Source organism: Tenrec ecaudatus, chromosome 3 (genome assembly GCF_050624435.1).
Source record: "Tenrec ecaudatus isolate mTenEca1 chromosome 3, mTenEca1.hap1, whole genome shotgun sequence".
Classification (NCBI taxonomy): Eukaryota; Metazoa; Chordata; class Mammalia; order Afrosoricida; family Tenrecidae; genus Tenrec; species Tenrec ecaudatus.
In genome coordinates this window covers 163,633,525-163,656,020 of record NC_134532.1, presented here as the reverse complement: position 1 = coordinate 163,656,020, position 22,496 = coordinate 163,633,525, and the positions used below count along the sequence as shown (strand labels likewise).

Below are 22,496 nucleotides of genomic sequence, written 5' to 3'. Positions count from 1 at the left end.
CACCCCAGACTCATACGCATAATAACAGCATTCCTCCCCCGAAAACACGCACGGACCGCCCTTGGCGGTCATATTCAGGGATGTGAGCTGGTGCTGCAAGGAGGTGAGAGACTCCCAGGTGGAGTCCATGGCCAGCTGGGGTCTTTCATCAAAGTTTTGTGTTTGGAGATTGCTGTGTCCCAATGCCCCACTAGAAATCCCTGCCGCTGCCAGGGAAGAGGCAAAACGGAGGCCTACCAGGACAGGTTAGATCATGGCCCTGCGGTCGCGGGGAACAGGACTAGTTTATAAATTCGACAGCCATGTGGACTCTGCTTGTCCATCCATGGTAAGTTGCAGTACTATGTTAACCAGGAGGCAGGGTGTGGTGCAGAACTATTGATGCATTTAGTGAGGGTCCCGTTACACCAAAAAACAAAAAAACAAAAACCATACCTGGGGAGGCTCTGAGGGTCCCTGTGACATCGTGAGTAGAGTTACACGCTGGGATGCCAGGAATCCGGGGTGGCGTATAGCACATAGGATAAGTAAGCCTTAACTTCCCTTCAGGATATACGGGGGGCATTAAAGAGGAGCTGAGCAGCGCATACTCTTGCTGGAGAGGGAGAAAGTCAGCAGGGGTACAGCAGCCAGCACTGGACGCTGTAGGGAGGCCCGGAGGTCACAGGCAGCGTTGTCAAGTCCCGAGGCATTCGGGAGTGGAGCGGAGCGGTCTCCTGCATTACTTTCACCCAGGTGAATGCGTTGTCAGGAGATGTTGTCTGTGCGGAGCCCTCCATTGCCTGTAGCTGGTTGACTAAGGATGGTTCACTGTCCTGGATTTCCTGTGCCACCTATTCTAAGTTATCAAAAATCCCGGGGAGTGTAGCCAGTGTAGCCTAAGGGTGCTGCATGGCTTGCAGCTGCGCCGCCAAGGATATCGTTTGCCCTCTACTCCTGACAGCCATCTGTCGTCCCAGGGGCCTGCGATATGAAGGCGAAAGTTCCCGCGTCCAACCTGACAAAAACGCCTGCTCTCTTTATGATGCGCTCTGCGCCCCAACCCAGCGCTCCGTGTACTTTGAAGGAGGAGTGTGGGCATCCACATAGGTGTCCGGCCACCGTTGACAGTACTCTTCTGTTTGGTCCAAACGGAAACACAGGGCCTGCATGGAGGCCCCGGTAGCTATTGATTTTAGGGTGTCAGGGGGGAAGTACATCGAAACGTGTGACTGGCACCCTGCCATGGCACGGTATCCTTGTCCAGCCACTTGTGTTTGCGCAGCATTGATAGCCAAATAGGTTCCATGGACAACAGATTCCCACACAAAGGGGTTTACTCTTGGCTTTGGAGCGTCACCTTGCCTGCAGGAGGCATCCTAGTAAAGCGAAGACGAGTGGGCCCCAGGACTTGGGTGGAATATAGGTGTCCATGGCTTGGGGTTGTTTGCTTGGCTCAGCTGAGACGACGCTGATTAGGGTCCCCAAGTGCCCAAACCACTGTAGGAGTAGTGAGAATTACGGTGTAAGGTGGTCTCCACTTTGCCTGTGGTTGTAGTTCCTTCAGGAGAACGAGTCTCCAGGACTGACAGCCAGCAGGTCAGGTTGCGTAGGGTCTGAGGTGGACAGACATCTTTCTGTCTGCTCCTGGAGCAGCTTCCTTAAAAAGGAAAGGAAAAGTAAATAGTTTGCTAATGGTGGTGGTTGGACCAGCAGATTATGGTTGATAAGAAAGGGCCTGCCATACATTAACTCAAAGGGACTTAAGAAGGATGCGGGGGAGGGGGGTGAGGGGAGGTTGGCATGACTTCGAGTTACGGTGAGAGGCAGTAGTCCTACCCATGAGTGACGGAGCCCTAGGGACAGTTTTGACAAATGATTTTTGATAACCCCATTCATTCTTTCAACCTTTCCTGAGGACTGAGGTCTGTACGGAATATGTAGGCACCACTTGATGTCCAGAGCAGACGAAAACTGCTGCGTGATTTGGAACACAAAGCATGGGCCTTTATCAGACTGAATCAAGCTGGGGAGTCCAAACGTGGGGATGATTTGGACAAACAGGATGTTCGTGACTGTATCTGCTGTAACCCCTCCCGTAACATCTCTACCAATGTGAGGAGAAACTTAAGCGCTTTGTGGAGGCATATGAGTGAAGTCAATTTGCCAGTCTTGCTCGGGTAGATAGCCACGCAGCTGGTGTGTGGATACTTTTGGCTTGAGGGCTCCCTGAGCACTGATGGCTTTTGCCCGTGGAACAAGAGGAACCAACAGTCTGAAGGAGCTGGGCCAGTGTCCAGTGGTCAAAGATCGGCTGCAAGTACTGGGATAGGGCACGGGGCACTGTGTGTAAAGAGTGATGTGATTTGGTATATGAGGTCCTCGGCTTGCTGTGTTGGTAATGCTATTTTGTTATGAAAAATTATCCACCCCTCAGGGGGCTTTCCCCTCCCGTTGGGGTTAGGGCGGCTTCTTCCTGGTGTATAAGAGGGCTGTCCTTCAGGGATGGTGCAGTAGAGTACCGGAGCTGGCCCAGCAAGGTTGGTAGTCAGGCTTCTGGCAGTAGTGTCTGCTTTGTTGTTGCCCTATGTGACAAAAGAGTGATCAGTCTGGTGTCCCCTGCAGTGAATGATAGCCACATTAGCTAGCCCCTGGAGGCCCTGTAAGAGATTAGCTATTAATTTGCCATTTATAATGGGAGATCCTTTAGTGGTACGGAATCCCCTTTCCTTCCAGACACTGGTGTGACAGTGGGCCATAAGGAAAGAATATTTGGAATCCGTAAAAATATTACCTGTCTTTCCCTTAGTCAAATGGAGCAACTGATTTAGAGCCATGAACTCTGATTTTTGAGAGGTAGTGCCATCTGGGAGGCGCTGGGCTCCCCAGACCCTGTCGGGTGAGACTACAGCTTAGGCAGCTGCCTCTGTCCTTGAGTGTCAATAACAGAGCTGCCATCAACAAATAAAGTTAGATCAGGCTTGGGATAGGGTTGATCTGAATGTCCGGGATGAGGCAGCGTTAATTCTTCAACTACTTGTGGGCAGGAGTGAGTGTCGGGCACTGACCTTTCCGGAGGCAGGAAAGTTGCTGGGTTTAAGGAGGGAGACTGACGCAGATATATGTCAGACTTGTCAATAAACAAAAGATGGATTTCTTGCTTGCGGCCGGGAGAGATAAAGGAAGGGTGCATTGTGAGAGAAGGTCCTGTAACCTGTGAGCAGATAACGTTTGGCTAGGCTCTCCTAAAGCCAACTTGAGAGCATCCTTGGTGAGAGCAGCTGCCGTCGATGGGGCCTGGAGGCACGGGTGCCATCCCCTGGTTGTCATGTCTAACTGGATAGATAAGCTATAAGAAAAAGTTGTCTTTTACTTCATATAACAAATGGATTTATAAACCCAAAATGCAGTAATATGGGGTCGTTCTTGGACCAAGTTAGCCATGAAGTTACCGTTACTAGAGATGTTTATTTATTGCTACCATTTCATTTTACTACTAATGTGAACTTCCTTACTTCAGCATTTCTTGAAGGGTGGATATTGCACTAACAAACGGCCTCAGCCTTTCTTTGCATGATAAAGTTTCATTTCACTCCCTTTTTATTTTCAGAATATTTTTGTCTTATGCAAGATTATTGGTTAACAGGACTTTAGTTTAATTTTGCTTTATAGTATTCGTCTGTTGATTTTGTTTTGTTTTATACGAGTATTTTAAACATATCATATCACTTTATTTTAGCTTCCGTGGTTTCAGAGAAGTCAACAATTAAACATAGTGATTATCCATTTTGAAGGTCTGTCTTGTGTTCCAAATTTTCTCCTTTCATTGGCTTTGTGAAAGTTTGAACATGCAATGGCTTGGTATGGCTCTTTAGGTTGATCCTACTTGAAGTTTCTTAATCTTGGATGTCTACAATCACATATTTCATCAAATATTAGATGTCTTTAGCTCTATTACCTCAAATACTTCTGCTTTCAATATTTTTAAATAATTTCCTAAAATAATATATTGATTCATTCTTTTTCTATGTTTTTCTTAGTTCTTTGAATATATTTAAGACCATCTTTTAAAAAACGTCTTACCACGCCAAATTTTATTAGGAATTCTTTTTATTTTGCTGTATTTTATTCTTCTTAATTAACCACTATTTTCTGTTTCTCTGTAAGCCTTGTGGATTTGACTTGCTTCTTTGATAAAAATGAGATGTATAAAAATACAATAAGCTCTCAAAATACATTTTTCCCTCTTTTATTTTTCCTTGTTTTTTTTAACATTTTTGCAAAAAATAAGACAATTACCTCATAAGTGTTATGTATTTCCGCATTTTGCATGTGAATGTTCAACTAACTTCGCATAGTTTCTCTGGTAGCGGCATTTCATTTTAGAAATGTTTATATTTTTTGTCTATTCACTAGATATCATTGTTTGAATTTTCTTGAGACTTAATACTAGACTATACAATTTCCAATGTATGGGTGGTAAAATGCTTTGTTTTAGGTGGCATTGCTACTAGGCTCAGAGAGACTATTAATTACTACCAAAATTGTGTTTCTGTTTTTAACTCTTCATACTGTTGAATATCCATTCATACTGTTGCCCTTCTTTAGGAATTAGTGATGGTGCAAATAACGCCCTCCATTGAAGAGAAAGTAAACGCTTCCTCAATCCATATACCCCTTTCTTGGATTTAAAGCTTTATCATTCTCCTTTCCATCAAGATTTTATTTTTTCTTTAGAATTTCCTTTATTTTGTTCTGATCTCATATAATGTAAAGAGAAGTTTAATTATTATCCCTGAACCACATTTCTTGCCATCACCTTAACTTAACTTTATTTACTATAAAGCAGATCCTGTAAACAAAGGCCCTATGTTTCTACATTATTAGAGAATAATTATTACACTATCATTATTATTAAATAATTATCAGAGAATGATTCTGCATTATTAGAGAGAATAATTCTAGGTAAGCTAAGTTGAGAGAAATTATGAGTCAAGTAGGGCAGGAGGACGAATAAATATGATACTAATTAGCACACCTCATCCTTGGATTATAGATGTCAAAGGACCAGCTCTTGAGAAGCAGTATCAGCTTTTGTATCCCAGGAAAGTCTGCCTGGGATGTGGGGTGTTGGGGCTAGAGAGTAGATAGAAATTTAGCCACCTCCCTCAATGCTTTGTGGTCAAGTGCTACTAACATGTGAGCATGTCTAGAAATATAACATGTCTCAGCTACCAGGAAGTCAGGTTAAGAGGAGCACAGGGATCAAAAAGAAAAAGGCTCACAGAAGGCAGAATTTGAAATGATGGTCTTGACATAGGGCACTGGTATATCATTCCTGTAAATTTGTCTGCTACAGAGCTGCCTGAAGGAACACAATTCTTAAAAATTGGTTGCGAGTGTCAGCAAAATGAGAAGCTGAGATTCTGATGTGTCTGAAGGAGAGCTATCTGCTGCTTCCTAATCACCCTATCTGTGGCTTCCTCATCACCCTGACTGACAGTTTGCTTGTTGGATGGCATTGAAGCTGATGTTTACTTACAGAAAAGTTTCTAAAGGAACTTCTGTCTTTTCTATTGTTTTCATTTCTACATTAATATGCACACCCATAAGCTATAAGTTAAGGAAATACTTGCTCCTCAACTTTTATAGTGAATCAGCACATCTCATAATTGGATTATAGTTGCCAGAGGACCATTTCTTGAGAGGCAGTATCATGTTTTGTGGGAGTGGGTGAGAAAGGAGATCAGAATTTAACAGCCTGCTTCTATACTCCATGGTCAAGTGCTACTAGTATGGCAGCGGGTCTAGAAATATGACATGTCTCAGTAAAAATGATATAGAATTATAACATTAGATATTTAAATCCTAAATTTCTTACTCACTAAACTCTCTAGAAACTGGATTTTCAAAAGGTAGGTATGAGAAAGTAGGATTCCTGCCATGGATATCCATAGTATAATGGTCTAGCTGGATTTTTCTTAATTCCAAATAAAATGTAGAAAAACATTTTAAGTATGGATAAGCATATGGAGAACATAATGTATTTGTAAATTTTTAGCGTATTCTTGTTCCAATATACACAAAAATAAACACACATGGGCTCTCAAATACAGTTGATGATATAAAATATTGAAAAGGCTTTTTCTTGAAAATACTCGATATACAGCAATTCTATACATTACTACCATTTTCTTTTTTATTATGTTATTATATGAATATGGTAATATGATGCTGCTAATTTATTTCCTTAAATGGTTGAAATTAATACAATTTATTCCAGAAACTATAAGCTACTTTCAGGATCGAGCACTAGTAGAAAGTGATACTGGAATTTAATTTTGACAGTCAAAACTTGGACAGGAGATATTCCTAAGCAACTAACTTGACGTTATGCCATCGTCTCTGACTTGAGTTATTTACAAGCTAGCATTTCCATGTGCATTTCCTCCCCAAGTACGTAATTAATCTATCTAAATGGGAGAAGCTAGCATTTCTGAGGTGGCACAATGAGGAATATTGGGATCTATCATTGGAGCACTTAACACACTCTTTGTGACACATAATTCAAGTATTCGTTTTCTCTCTGGGCTACTTACTACACTTAAAGGCTTCTCCCAATCCCTCATGTGCTTTTCAAGCTTTCTATCAGGCAATATTCAATGTTTGCGGGACAAAGCTTTTCAACCAAGAAATCCTACCTGAGTGAAACATGGATTAAAGTCTTGTGTGAAACTCTGTAAAAAGTTTCCAAATCAACTGGAAAGAGAATAAAACAAATGGAGACAGAATCAATGACTATCAATGTCCTAGTGTGTGTCAGTGGAAAGCCACACAGAGTTCATGACTGGTGCCCACGCATGACTAGAGCCGATCATACCTAAGAAGCATAAGATTTATAAAACAGCACATATTTTCCTGATTTTTCCCTGTACTCTCTCTCAAGTATACACAAAGTTAGAAAGAAAAGAAAAGCTTTATCTCTGCGAAGAACCAATATCAAGTTCCCACATAATTTTCCAATAACACAGATAAAAATATCGCTTTTTAATATGATTATTTAATCTCTGTCATTTAACAGGAATTCTGTTGGCATTTGGACTGGATAGTTATTTGATGTATAGAGCTGTTTTAAGCAGGTTCTTGCCACTCCTACTTATCTGGGCTCACTAGATGCCAGTGGCACCCCATAATCAAGATGAAGCAAAAAATGTCCAAATATTCCCCCAAAATCAACAAACCAATATCACACTAACACAGTAGTGGTACAATACAATAACAGACAGCTGCCAGAAATTCAGGTCAGATTCAAAAGAGGAGATAGACCAAGGGATACCATTGCCGAAGTTTGATGAATCTTGGCTGAAAGCAGAGAACACTGGAAAGATGTTTACCTGTGTTTCATTGACTATGCAAAGAAAACTGATCCACTGAAAACTGCACTAATAGGCAGCATCATGATAAGGAAAAAAGATTGAAGTTCTCAAGCATTTCATTTTGCTTGATTCCACATTCAATGCTCCTGGAAACAGCTGTCAAGACGTCAAGTGACCCATTGCATTGGGTAAAACTGCTGCACAAGACCGCTTTAAAGCATTGCAAAGTAAGGTTGTTACATTGAAGACCGAGATGCAAGTGAAAATTAAAGATTGAATAAGGAATACCAAGGAACAAATAATGCATTTCAATTTTGGTGCTGGTGAAGATAATTGAAAGTACTGTGGACTGCCAAAATAATAAACAAATCTTTCTTGGCAGAAGTACACCTAGAAGGCTCCATAGAAGGTAGGGTTGGGAGACTGAATCTCACATACTTAGGATGTGTTATCAGGAGAAACCAGACCCTGGAGAAGGACAATATGTTTGAGAAAGTAGAAAATCACAAACAAAAAACCTCACTTCCCTCAAGTTGCTCCCAACTCGTGGTGACTGTATAAATCAGGGTAGAATACCTGAGAGATTCTGAAATGGTAAACTGTAATCTGTAGTTCTTTCAGGAGTGAAAAGCCTCATACTTCTTCCACATAGAGGCTCATGATTGTAAATTGTTGACCTTGTGGTTACAGCCCGATACGTCTGGAACCACTAAGTAGCCAGGGCTGCAAAAAAGAGGAGGCCTTTGACAAGATTGATTCACACAGCGATTGCAGCAACCAGTTCAAGCGTAAAAAGAATTGTGAAGATGGCACAGGATCAGGCAGTGTTTTGTTCTTTTGTACATAGGGTTGCTATGAATCATTACTGACTTGAAGGATCCTACAAACAATAACATTTTCAATTATCACCTCAAAACAAAATCCCTTACTCTTTAGAACTTCAATGGATTTTCTTTTTTTATTTTAACAATACTCTTATATCGTCTAGGAAGGATTCATATTAAGAATTGCAGTAGGTGACAATCAAGGACTTTTGGTTACTTAGAAAAATGATTTGCATGAATGCAAATAAAAATAAGAAAAGTACCAAGTTAACAGATAAACTATTTGGTTTTGTATATAATAAAAACAATTATGGTTCTGATTACTTAAAAAGTAACAAAACTTCCATAGCTAGACATATTAGTTCAGAATACTGTCACAGTTTAGGATCAATGAATGAAAATCAAAATATAATAATTCAGTCCACTTAATGATTTGAATTATTTATTGAACAGTCTATAAACTCTCTAAATATAATATGCACTTTTAAGCAGAACATAAAATTATCAATAATGTTGATCATACTTTTTACTAGTGTTATGATATATACAATTATAAAAACAGGAGATGAAATTCATTTGCATTAAAAATGTATTAAAACTCCATTTCTTAAAATTACATACCTAATTTCTTTTTGTTGAATAACTACTTAATTGGAAATAAATTATGCTTGAGGTGTATGCAAATACATGTATACCTAATCTGTAGTATATAATTAGATATGAACAATAGTTTATTATCATTGTGGTATAAAAATAAATATGCTTTATATTAACTTGTCATCATATGTTGAAATATCCTAGCACTGAAATAACACTTGAAACAAAAGTAAGAGAAGCAGATGGGGAAAATATAAGGAATACAAATCAACCACAAAGAGATCAGACAAACAAAAAGTTCAGAAATATAAATGACTATAACACATATAATATACTATAAAACTATTACATGATACAAAAATAAATGTATGAATAATTAAATATATTAAATTATAAATATTAATTATGTGTAATGATATTACATAATAATGTAATAATATTTGAGTAAAATAATATAAACTAAATATGAATATTTTTTTTAAAAAACAGTGTTTTTAAAGAACTGTAAGGACCCAACAAGTGCATCATAGAATAAAATCTAAAGATAGCTATTATTTGCAGGGAGAGTAAGTATAAGTAGTGAAATAAGTACATTAGAAAAAGTACCTAGTGGATATTGAGTATCTTTTTAAGCTATTTATTATAAATATTTTGCACAAATTTTTTCCAATTATATATTTTAAAGTCTCACACATTTGTTACTATGATGGGAGACATGCTTAAAAATTATTAAACTTATATATTTATTATGTAAAAGTGTAAGTCTGTAAAACTTAAACGAATATCACTTATTTATTGCTCCTCCATCAGTCTGTGCTGATGAAAATCAAGAATTGTCATCTTCAGTGGGGATCACAACTCAATGTAAAGAAGATTAAAGTCCTCAAAGCTACGACAATGGATAACATCATAAAAAGTGAAGGATAGATTGAAGTTGTGGATGATTCAGTCTTGTTTGGCTCCACAATTAATGCTCATGGAAGCAATGGTCCCGAGATTGGAAAACGTGTTGCATTAAGTAAATCTTATGCGTAAAGCCTCTTTAAAATGTTGAAAAACAAAGATGTTACTTTGAGGACTAAAGTCTGCTTGATCCAAGCCATAGTATTTTCAATTGCCTTATACGCATGTAAAAGTTGAACATTGAATAATGAAAACTGATGATGCATTTGAATTATAGTTTTGAAGAAGAATATTGAAAGTATCGCAGAATGCCAAAAGTAGAATTAAATCTGTCTTAGAAGTACAACCAGAATGCTCCTTAAAGGCAAGCAGGTCAGGACTGTCTCACCTACATGGGACATGTTATCAGCAGAGACTAGTCCCTGAAGAAGAACATCATCCTAGGTAAAGTAGAAGGGGAAGGCCCTCAATGACATGCATGGACACTGTGGCTCCAACAGTGGGCTCCCACATCCAAACGATTGTGAGGTTGGGAGGCATGGCTATGAGTCAAAACCAACTTGACGGCGCTTTATAACAACTATCTAATTTTAGTCATCTATTAAATCTGTTTACTTAATTCTATCATTATAAAAATAGGATTATTTCATCTAAAATGATTATAATTCACATTGAGAGCTTAATGTGACAAGAGTGCTAGGGATTATAGTTGTTGTGGGTTCCTCTTTCCTTTTCATAAGTAGATAGATAATTTGATATAACAGTTAGTCTATAACAATTAATTAACCATGGAGTTAATGTAATTAAGATAATTGCATACTAGATTAAACTAAAACACCCAAAACAAAATCAAACAAAAGAGAAAAGAGAAACATTTCACAGAGTCAATTCTAATTCACTGCGACCCTGTGCAGGGTTTCTGGAGCTGTAAGTAAGTCTCTGAGGGATCAAAAAGCCTCATCTTCCTTCTGTGGACATTATGTGAGCTTGAACCATGGCTTTGTGTTAAGTAGCCCAATATCCAGCCCTCAGGGTCATGAACCAACCAGTCAACCAAAGGCACTGCCCTTATGTGGATTTTAATTCTTAGCCACTCTAGGGGACATAGTAGAACTGCCCTAAGAGTGTCCGAGGCTTTAAATCTTTATGAAGTAGACAGACTTCCCTTTCTCCTGTAGACATACTGGTGAGTTCAAACAATTGAACTTGAGGTTATCAGCCTACTGTGTAACTCACTACACCGCCAGGCCTCCTTAGCTATCCAACAATGAATATGAATTTTAAACTGTACTTAAAATGCACATAAATATAGAGATGTGAATGGTTTAATTGCATACACGTACATCTGTAGTCCCATTAAGGAGCCCTGATGGTGTAGTGTTTACTCATTGGACTGATAACTGCAAGGCTCGAAGTTCAAAACAGAGAATGAGGGGGCTTTCTACTTCCACCACGAATGATAGTCTCGGGAACTCACGGGGCAGCTCTCGTCTGCCCTCTAGGGTCACTATGAGTTGGCAGCAACTCGATGGCAGTGCATTTTGGTTTTGGTGGTTTAATTTTCATCTTTGTTTGTTTTGGTTTGGTTTTTACTTATGTATGTTTGCTAAAGAGAAAGCGGGTTTACTTTTATTTCTGTTTCCCTTAATAGTTTTAAAGATGCTTAAACCAGATTTTTGCAGCACGAGATTATGGGTGGAACATAGGCCAATGAGATGAATGGCATGCCTCTGAGGCCAGTTCTAGGATTTGTCAGGCAGGCAGGTGGCAGTGGGGAACAGCTAGAATTGAAGGATATTCTGTGTCCTCCTAGCTCATTTCCTCGGCTCTCCTGCTGTCTCTCAGTCACCCTTTAGCTTCCAACCCCAAATAGCTCTATGAAGAGCTGTGGCTGCAGCGAATTACAAGGATGACCCACTACAAGGGGACTCTTGTTAGATTTGAATGTAGTTACACTGATTCTCAATCTGTGGGTCGCGACCCCTTTGGGAGTCAAATGACCCTATCACATCCCCCTAAAACCATTGGAAAACACATAAATATTTCACAATATGTAATTATATATTGTTTTGTAATTAATCACGCTGCTTAAATTATGTGCAATTTGTAACAATGAAAATACATCCTGCATATCAGATATTTACATTACAATTCATAACAGAAGCAAAATAACAGTGATGAAGTAGCAATGGAAATAATCTTATGGTTGGGAGTCTCCACGTGAGGAACTGTATGAAAGAGTTGTGACATTATGGAGGTTGAGAACCACTGGTTTAAAATGTCTAAATTGCATAATATCCTATTTCACAGATTGTATTATGGTTTTTAAGCAATTTACAACTGTATTTAAACTTCTCAAAATACTTTATTTCTAATAGTTTCTATTATTTGGACTGCAACAATGAACCATAAAATCACAAAATGTATGTTTTATTTCAACCTTAGCAAGTAGAGAAAAGTGCAAAATCAAATAAAACTTGGGAGAAGTCTTATATAACTTCATAGCAGCAGGTTAGGACAAATTGATTTCTTTTTATTTTTAATTTAATTTTTATTTTTTCTGCACAAAAGATAAGCACACTATGTATTTGGATTCATACTACAAATTTCATATTTAAAAATAAAATGCACTTTTAAAAAATGTAATTGAAGAAGTATTAATTTATGATAAACAAGTCAACGATAAAGAGAAACTCTTTGAGGACTATTAATCTCTACTTCACCATAAATCTCACCTAATATATGCTGTATGGACAGTCTCTTTCATTGTATGCTTCAACGTATTCTGTGAGACTTTTGTGAATTTAATAACAATATGCATGCGGACTTATCATTAAAGCACATGTAATTCTACAAACCTAATATTTAAAAATATATACATGATAAATTTTTGGAGTGGATGTCCATCAGATTTCTAAAGTTTAACTTTAAAAAAAGATAAGTTAAGACTTGAGAAAAAAATTACAGTGGACACAGAAATTTCCTTTATGTTCCTTATTGTGTACAATTAGTACTATCCCAAATTCCAACAGTTTGCTGATCAAATACAATGAACAATATCACTCATACTATTTTCAATTAATTAAAGGCAAGATAAAATTATCAGAATGAAATGTGATTCCTTGTATTTAAAATTTCAATTGATTCTTTTTTTAATAAATCATTTTATTGTGGGCTCATACAACTCTTATTACAATCCATGCATCCATCCATTACGTCAAGCACATTTGTACATATGTTGCCATCATTTTCAAAGCATTTTCTTTCTACTTAAACCCTTGGTATCAGCTCGTCATTTCCCCCCTCCCTCTCCCTCTCTCCACCCTCATGAATCCTTGATAATTTATAAATTATTGTTATTTTTTTCATGTCTTGCACTGTTTGATGTCTCCCTTTACCCCCTTGTCTGTTGTCCATCCCTCTAGGAGGGGGTTATGGGTAGGTCATAGTGATCGGTTCCCCCTTTCTTCCCCCACATTCTCCTTACCCTTCTGGTATGGCTACTCTCAATATTGGTCCCGAGGAGTTTATCTGTTCTGTATTCTTTGTGTTTTTCACCTATTATCTGTACCTGTGTACATGCTCTGGTCTAGCTAGATTTTTAAGGTAGAATTGGGGTCATGATAGTGGGGGTGGGGGTGGGTAGAAAGCATTAAACAATAGAGAAAAGTTGTATTTGTATGTTTCAACGGCTCTGGTGTACCCTGACTGGCTCATCTCCTCCCCATGGCCCTTCTGTAAAGGGGACATCCAGTTGCCTACAGATGCACAAACACAACACTGAGCAAAACAAAGCAACAATAGAACAAAAAACATAGCTCCAACAACAAAAAGCCAATGACCAAAAAAAAGTGTATAAATAGCTCAAGGTCTATTTGTTATCTGATGGGGTGCCACATCCGGACCTCACAGTCTATTTCTGGTGTTCCTGGGGACTTCGTTGCTCTACTCCCCTTGCTGCTCTTTGGCTGCCCCTAGCCTCTCACCTGGTCGTGGTGGGGTCAGGGCGGGCACAATTCCCACCTGGTGTCTCCAGTGTTGTCCCAGTGGTGCTATGGGCCAGTGAGGAACTAGCCCTGTGTTCCTCTCTGTGCATTGATTGCTCTGAACAGAAATACCCTTCTCAGGACTTTGGCGAGGATGTGCTTCACTCTTTTTTCCTCTTCCCCCGCCCCGTGTTGGCTCCTATGAGCTCTGATCAGACACATCCCTCTCCTTGAGCTATGGCTTCGGTGCTGTCCTCTGAGATGATTCTTCTCAGGGGAAGAGGGCTGTCCACTTGGTAATGGGGCCGGTCCCTCAGGCCTCTCTACTGGTTCCCTACTGCATTCCCGTCTGTTGAGCTGACTCTTCTTATTCAATCCAATTCCTTACTTCTTCGCATGAAAAAAAACAAACTGTGTTTCCTCACTAAGTTTACCTGCCTCTCAACAAAATATACTCTGCGTTCCTTAGTGATAGAAATGTTTGGTCTGAGGCTCGCTGGTGGCCTACACCCTTATGAGTTGGGCGGCAGTTTGAACCACCAGCTCAGGAAAAGACGAAGCTATCTCTCCTACTCCCTAAAAGCCCCGAAAGCCACAGGGCAGTGAGGAGGAGGGATCAACTGGAGAGCAGTGGACCTGAGTGTGATGCTCCTTATGAGGAAAATATGGACACGAGGGGATGCTGCTGCAGGAAGGCGAATTTTACAGAGTTCTTCAAGAGTGTCATTTGTAAACAAATAAAAGCCTTTTCAAATATATTTAAAAAAAATATTTTGGTACTTACCTACGATAACGATCAAAAATGGTTTCAACCTAATTTTTAAAATGCCCTCATTACCAGAGAGAGAATGAAATGGTGTGCAACTTGGTATTACGCACAGGGGGCCTCAAACTTTAAATTTGGTTTGATGGATATTAGAACTGGTCGAGGATTTAAATAATTTTACCATAATAGTCAACAGTTTCAGAGCTACCCACTTCCCTGAGGTTGTAAATGATAAGTACTACAAGTCCTACAAGTCCTACTCCTACAAGTCTCCTGCTCTCCTGTGCAAGCATAAGGCTTTCAGTAAAGGATGGGGACAGGACTGGACCAACCTCAGTTGGATCCAGGCTTCACATTCTTAAGTATTACACCCTGCTGTCCAGTATATTACAAAGAGAAAACTGAGACCTAAATAAATGAAGTGATTCATTAAAGTTCAGAATAGCAAGTGACTCACTTGGTGCTAAAAGTGTATTTGATATTTCATTATCTACCCATATGTATTTCTATATTTCCAACAAATGTTAAGTCCTTTAATTGTATATACACATATATACATATAGATGCTATGTCTTATCCAATATTTTCTTGTTGTTAATCGTGGATTTTATACTTTGAAAGCATGGGTTACTTTATCAAGCCTTTATGTCTTGAGGGGACATCACTGTTGTACCATGGGTTGTGGAGCAACTCAACCCTTCAGGATTACCTGAGAAATACACAAAGAAGGCTCAGGCTAAAATCACAATGTCTAACAATTGGAAGTTGGAATTGTTAGCTAAAACTTACATAGCTTTGATCTATATTGCAAGAAGTGGGATTTTATTTTATGCACATTCTAAATTGCCCAACTTACACATTGTAGTTTTGTTCTCATAATACAATTAAAATCTATCCAGCTTATTACAGTCAAGGAAATAAAAATATCATGATTTGCAAAGTAAAAATAAATCTAAATGATGCGTCCTTCCGTATGGGGGGAAAACTAAGAATTTAAGAATGCTATTTTTAGCAGTCATTCCTTTGGCTTCAAATGAAGTAATAAATAACCACTGATAAATGCACTGCGCTTGGGGTGACTCCTCTTCCTATATGAACAATGTGGGTTAAAATAAGAAGTAAAAATGGTATAAGCTCTGCATACCCACACCCCCCCTCCTCTAACCAAAGATTCCATAATCAGATCTCAACCCATAATATCATTTCACTTTCACCTGTCTATCAATTGTCAGTTTAAAAGAGTCAGCTATTTATATTTTCTTCTGTTCCTCCCAAGATGGAATGATGAAATTTTTTTCATGACAGTAATTGAAGAAGTTCCACATGGGACTAATATTCAATGTGCTAGTTGAAGCAAGAAAGTCTGGATACAATTATTGAAGTCATTTCCGAGTGCACCCAGCGCTCTTCTAACTGTGAGGGATGATAGATTTATTTACTGCTCTCATCAAAAGCTTCGGTTTGATGAATAAACCAGTTTGCATCCATGCTACACTCGCTTCCATGTTAGACACAGTCTCAATTGTCTAAAAATAGGGGCGGGGGTTCCCCTGACCTTTCCCTTCATCTACATACTGAACCCTTGCATGGTGGAATATATCCATGAGAGGTATGTATGTTAGTTCCTGATACAGCTGTAAGAAATCATAAAATAATCTCTATAGCCTAGTTTATTTGAATGCTATGCTAAAAATTGAGGAATCAAAAGTTGTGATCAAGTGAAGTAGGAACAGGATAAACCTAAAAGATGCTGTTTCCTGATCAAACTGTAGTGTCAATCAGTTCAAAATATGAGCATGTGGTGAAGTCAAAATGGTCAGTGCAGAAATACCACTATAGTGCTGCCTATCCCATTCTACTAGGCAAAGGAATAATAATGTTCTAGCATCCCTGGGTGTGCTCCTATGACTCTATATGGTGTCATGGATTTTTACATGGAAACTTAGGGATATATAAGTTGCATTGTATAAAATCCCTTCTAATTCAGCAAGTCTGTTGACATGTGAGCAAATAAATATGCAGAACACAAGCAATTCACAGATATTCTAACCTGGTCGATAGCTTATGATATGATTTAGGGGCTGTATAAGTTTGGCTTGTCTAGAGAAACAAAACCAATGACACAGTGGCACGCATATATGAAGGGGTAATGCCCCAAACTGGAAAAAACTCTCGAGGGCAGAGCTTCATAGTAAGCATTTGCCCCACTAGGCAAGCGTCCGGCAACTCATTCTGAGTTAGTGCACCCACTGGCATCACCGGGGAAAGTCCTCTCTGGTCACAGTAATGTTTTCATAAAAGCAGTTTCACTTGAATCTCATTTTGTGTGTGTGTGATTTAAGGAAACAGATTGTCGCTGTGACCATTGTTTCCTGCCCTGGAAAAATGCTACAGAAACTGTTACGATGTTGTACATAGCTTACAAGAAGAATGCTACTTAAAGAACACATGTGTATGAATGGTTTTCTTGTTTCAACAAAAAGGTGAAATGTCGATTGATGACAAACCTCATTCTGGACATCCATCAACTTCCTGAATGGACAAAAATGTCGACAAAATGCATGTATTTGTGCTCAAAGACCAACGATAGGCCATTGAAGAGATGGGGAAGTTATCTGGATTATCTTGGAACTTGGTTCAGTGAATTGTGATGGAAGATTTGGGCATTCGAAGGGTCACTGTGAATTTTGTGCTGCTGGTTCTGACTGATCAAGTAAAAGATTGAAAACATGTTCTGTTTTGAAAGAACAGCTCCCGAACAACCCAGCCATTCCCCCAAGGTCATTACTGGTAAGAGACATGGTGCAATTCTTCTTTTTTTCTCTCTCGTCTTCTTTTTTTTAAATTAGGGGAGAGAGCGAACGCAGCCCCCCACTACCACACATTATGCAGTGGAGTTTCCCACATTTGGGGAAATCACAGAGGTCAGCACGTCCGGAGTGCAATGGATAAGCCTCGCCCTGGGAAAGCCACCTTCGTGATCATGGTATCTCCCTTGCCAGGTAAGTATAATGGTGCTATTCTTATGACCCTGAAAGCAAACATCAATCAAGCCAGTGGAAGATCTTATCATCACCTCACCCACCAAAATGCTCTCAAGCGAAATCAACAAACAAGATGATGCTCATTTGGTTTTATTTGTTTGTTTATTTTTTGATGTGGAGTAATACTGCATTTGGAGTTCATTTCCCCAGGTCAGACTGTTATTCAAGTGTTCTAGTTAAAGTTTCTTAAAATATTCCATAACAGTATGAGACAAAAATGGCCTGATTTGTGGCAGATGGGGGACTGCTTTTGCCACCATGGCAATGCACCTGTTCATACAGCCAACTCAGTGTCCAGGCTTTGTCAACAACAGCAAGCCTCTCTTTCCCCATGCACATTTCTCACCTAGCCTGGCTCCTGGAGGCTTCCTTTTGTTTCTGTGAATGAAGAAGAACATGAAAGGAACATGATCTAACAAAGCAGAAGAGATGAAGAAAACAAGCAAGGAAGTGCTGTCAGCCATCCAGAAGGATGAGTTTGAAAAATATTTCCAAGAACGAAGTTACAGATTTGACAAATGTATTAAGTATAATGGGCAGTACTTTTAAGGTGATAAGGTTTTTTAGTGAAAAGATTTAAATGCATAGCTTTGAAAAAAAATTCTGTTTTTTTGGGAGGGGGGTACTGCCTCATGTGTAAAAAGGGACTTTATACCAAGAAATACTTTTATTTCAAGCAGGCACACCCGTCCAATCTAACTCAAGTCCCTGTGTCTTCTTCAGACTCATGTAGTTGCAGGCTAATGACTCAGAAAACTGAAGCCAGTGAACAGAGTCCAGTGAATCCAAGGTTGGTGGGAACAGGCAAAGTCGCCCACAGCTCTCTAGCTCTGAGGCCCCATGGAACCATATCTGTAGAATGGCAAAGAGTCCCAGTGAAGTCTCAGAGAAGAGGAAGGTGAAGTGTAAAAGAGAAAGAAGTTCCTAGGTTTTTTCCTCTAAGGAAATCACATCCCCAGCAAGGCATCATCAGGCTGTGACCTGATTGACAGGCTGGACTGCACCTATACAGGTTCACACAAGCTCAAGTTGACATAAAATCTGCCAGAGAATATAAAGAATGGTTTTATAATTAAAGCACTGAGTATCATTATATATATATATATATATATATATATATATATATATATTCATTTTCCTTAAAGATAATGTGAAGATATACCTGCTTTCCTTGGACCCAACCCAGAGCTTTCCCATTGGTTGTTCATATCAGGGTTTATCTCGTGGGTGTTATGTTAGTAAGACATCATCTTGAAGTTGTGTTACATGTTTGCTTTTATTTTTTGTATATGAAATCCAGGATTTATGAACCTATAGGGACAGCAAGTAGAATAAGGGTTTGGAGGGGGGGGGTACAGTGAGGGGGGTGGTTATAGGGAGATGATGTCAAGGAGTCCAGGAAGGAAAATAATGTTTGAAAACTGATTGTGGTAGCAATTGCATAACACTGCTGATTTAATTGAACTTTGGAATGATATGATATATATATATATATAAAACCTCCCAATTAATAATATATTTTTTAAAAAACACAACAATATCTATTTATAAATGGAATTCTAAATATGAAACAATTGAATTTTTATTTAAAACAATTGCTGATGAAGACATCTGAATTTCTCTTCACTATTTAAATCAGAGACTAACTTGTTTTCTGCTACCTAAAATAATTCACATAGACCCAAATATTTCTAACAGTGAAAATTAATCTGTTTATTCATTTCTTAAACTTGTATAGGCTTTGTGTAGTCTGAAATCGTTGTCAAAAGTTGATCCAATACACTGTGTTTAATAACCACCTCTCCCTCAATTGTGGATAGAGGGATTTCTGTGGAGGCGGAATTCCTTTGTTCCCACAATGAATCTTGGGCTCCCATAGCCCAGGGCTATGTCATCTCTAGCCTTCTGCAAACTATGTTCTCATAATTAAGGTTCTGATACTTATATCTCCTTTGACTTTGGATTATATCATTTAGAATCCTTCGTGACAGCTGATGATGTGGACTTTTTCCCTGGGGATTTATCTCACTTAGTTGACAGCTCATTTAGAGGGCTGCTTGTTTGGAGACAAGCCTGGAGGGCCCCAGATGCTATAGTATCTGATAGCCAGGCACCATCTACTTTCTTTGCCACATTTTTCTGTAGCGCCTACCACCTCTTGTTCTAGCACCTCTTCTGTGTTCCCTCTTGAGGGTGAGTATTGAGCAGAGCCATGATGTAAGAACCAATTGTTCTTAAGTTAGAGATAGGATTTAATGCCAGCTCAAAACCCATTCCTGGATCTATGTTTTTTTGTTTGTTTGCTTGTTTTTAATCTATTATTATTTCTTGACTTTTCTTTTTGCCTCTCCTGGAAAAATCATTATTTCTACCACTATTAAAACTGAGCTTCCTTAATTTTTCTAATTTATTTGTTTGGTGAGAAAGCAGAACTGTTTCATTATTAGGAGTTGATTTGATATTTGCTATAATTCTAATAGTTAAAATAATCACTTTCTAACCAAGTGACAGGACCCTGAATGGTCACTTATAGCCAGAACTTCATTTATTTTCCAAACAAAAGTTCAGTGGTATTATTTTTCCTGTGAGAGGATGATACCTTCAGGACCAGGGGTGTGAGGGGCGATACTGGGAGAGTAGACAGTGAGTGGGTTGGAAAATACATGAAAATCTGAGTGGAAAGAGAAAACACAATGTACAAAATGTGGGTAGAATCACAAGCAAGGAACCCATTATACAAGGTTTGACTAATTACACTCAATAGAGCAGTATTAAATAACAATAATCATAGTATTGATTGGATTCTATAACTTAATATTAGCAATATTCCAACCCCTTCACTTAAATTACTATAACTGTTTTTGTAGTTATTTCCATTTTAGAGATGAGGAAATTGAGATACACAGAATTTAAGTACAGTATATACTCGTATATAAGCCGAGTTTTTCAGCACATTTAAAAATATATTTTTATTGAGGCTCTTACATCTCTTATCACAATCTATACATTCCTCCAGTGTGTCAAGCACATTTTCACATATGCTGTCATCATCAATTTCAAAGCATTCTTTTTCCACTTGAGCCCCTGATATCTGCTTCCCATTTCTTCCCCCTCCCTCCCTCGCCCACCTTCCCTCAGGAACACTTGATAAGTTACAGATATTTTTTCCATATCTTACATCGTCCTCCACTGCCCCTTACCTACTTTTGTGTTATTCGTCCCCCTGGGAGAGGGTTCTAGTTGATTCGTGTGAAGGGTTCCCCCTCTCTCACTCCCCACCCTGCCCTAATCCTCCTGGTATCTCTACTCTCCTTGTTGGCCCTGAGGGGTTTATCTATCCTGGATACACTGTGTTTTGGGTTATCTGTAGCAGTGTGCATGTTCTGGTCTAATCTGATCTGTAATTAAATATTGAGGTAGAATTGAGGCCATGATAGTGGGGTGAAGGAAGCACCAAAGAGCTAGAGGAAAGTTGTGTGTTTCGTCAGTACTATATTGCACCCTGACTGGCTCATCTCTTCCCTGTGATCCTTTATGTTAAGGGAGTACTTGAGTTGAGGCCCAATGTCCATCTATAACCTTAATTCTGAACATAGAGATATGAGTACATAGTTCTAGTTCCCTCTCATTATATATACCATATATACTCGAATATAAGCCAACACGAGTATAAGCAAAGGTACCTAATTATTACCTGGGAAACCAGAAAAACTGATTGACTCGCGAGTATAAGCCTAGGGTGGAAATGCAGAAGCTATTGGTGAGTTTCAATAATCAAAACAAATGAAAATAAAATTACTAAAAATTGAGACATCAGTGGGGTAATGTATTTAAATATTTATTTTAAATAAAAAATATAAGAAAAAGGACAAGTCATTTAACATTAGTAAACCAGCACAGTAAGTGGAAAATAGGTTCAACAAAAATAATAAGTTATCAACAATGATACCTCAAGAGTACTATTCCCTGCGCTTAATCAGCAACCAAGATAAAATGTAAAGAGTTAAATCCTTCAAAACTGGATTCCTCATCATCATCCGTATCCCAATGCAGAGCTTCAGCTGGTGTCAGGTCATCATAGATGCTGTACTCACTGAGATTGCCGTCATCACCATCACTGCTGTCATTTTCATACAAAGCTCAGTCTTCACTGCCATCCATAGCATTACTAATACTACATTTCTGGAAGTCACGTCACACCATGTCTTCTGGAATGTCTTCCCATGCACCTTGAACCCACTTTGCTATTAACTCTATGTCAGGCTTCATGAGATTTCCTCTTTTTGTTAGTCAGGCTTGACCAGATGACATCCATTCATACCACATTCTTCGCACATGGTCTTTAAAGGCTTATTCAAAAGTATACGTCATAGACAGCTCTGATTGGTTAGATGTGAGTAAACAAACATTCAAAGCACTGCAGTGTCAGTGGGGCTTTGAATGAACAGCGGAGAAATGTCAATCAACTGTGAGATAATTGGCCCTCGTCCTGTTACCTCGGTGGGTTGGGGGGTAGGGGGGCCCAGCAAGATGTTACACCTTGCTGGGGTACCATTGACCTGTGGATAAGCCGAACATGAGTATATATGGTATATATTTTTTACATATATCCATGCCTGTATTTAGAACTCTATAAATGCTCTCTGCCTCCTGGTTCTTTCCTCTATTTACTTTTTACTTCCCTCTTGTCCCACCATCATTTTCAGCCTTCATTCAGCTTTAGTAATTCATCGCTGCATCATTGCCCTTGATTGAGCCTCACTAGGCAGACTAAGACCTTCTTTCCATTGATTTTCATTCACTTGTTGTTCCCTTCTCCCTGGGTTGGTCCCCACTCCCCTTCCTTTTTCCCACCTCCCCTTCTCCCATATCCCCACAGAACCACTGGTCCCTTTCTTTTCATCTCCGAATTATTTATCCCACCTATCTTATCTAGATAGATATGCAGATACATTTATAAGTGAAAAAAACAGCAAAGTCAATTAAAGCAACAAAGGAATTCAAAACCAACAAAACAATAA

The 22,496-nt window shown here is 38.9% G+C and overlaps 1 non-coding gene across 1 annotated transcript; it reads right to left on the bottom strand.

Moving 5' to 3' along the window:
- Nucleotides 1-17,277: 17,277 nt before the first annotated feature.
- On the bottom strand, nucleotides 17,278-17,441 carry LOC142443795 (U1 spliceosomal RNA). Its single transcript, XR_012783546.1, has one exon. It is a non-coding gene; the product is annotated as a U1 spliceosomal RNA (small nuclear RNA).
- Between the last annotated feature and the right edge of the window lie 5,055 nt (nucleotides 17,442-22,496).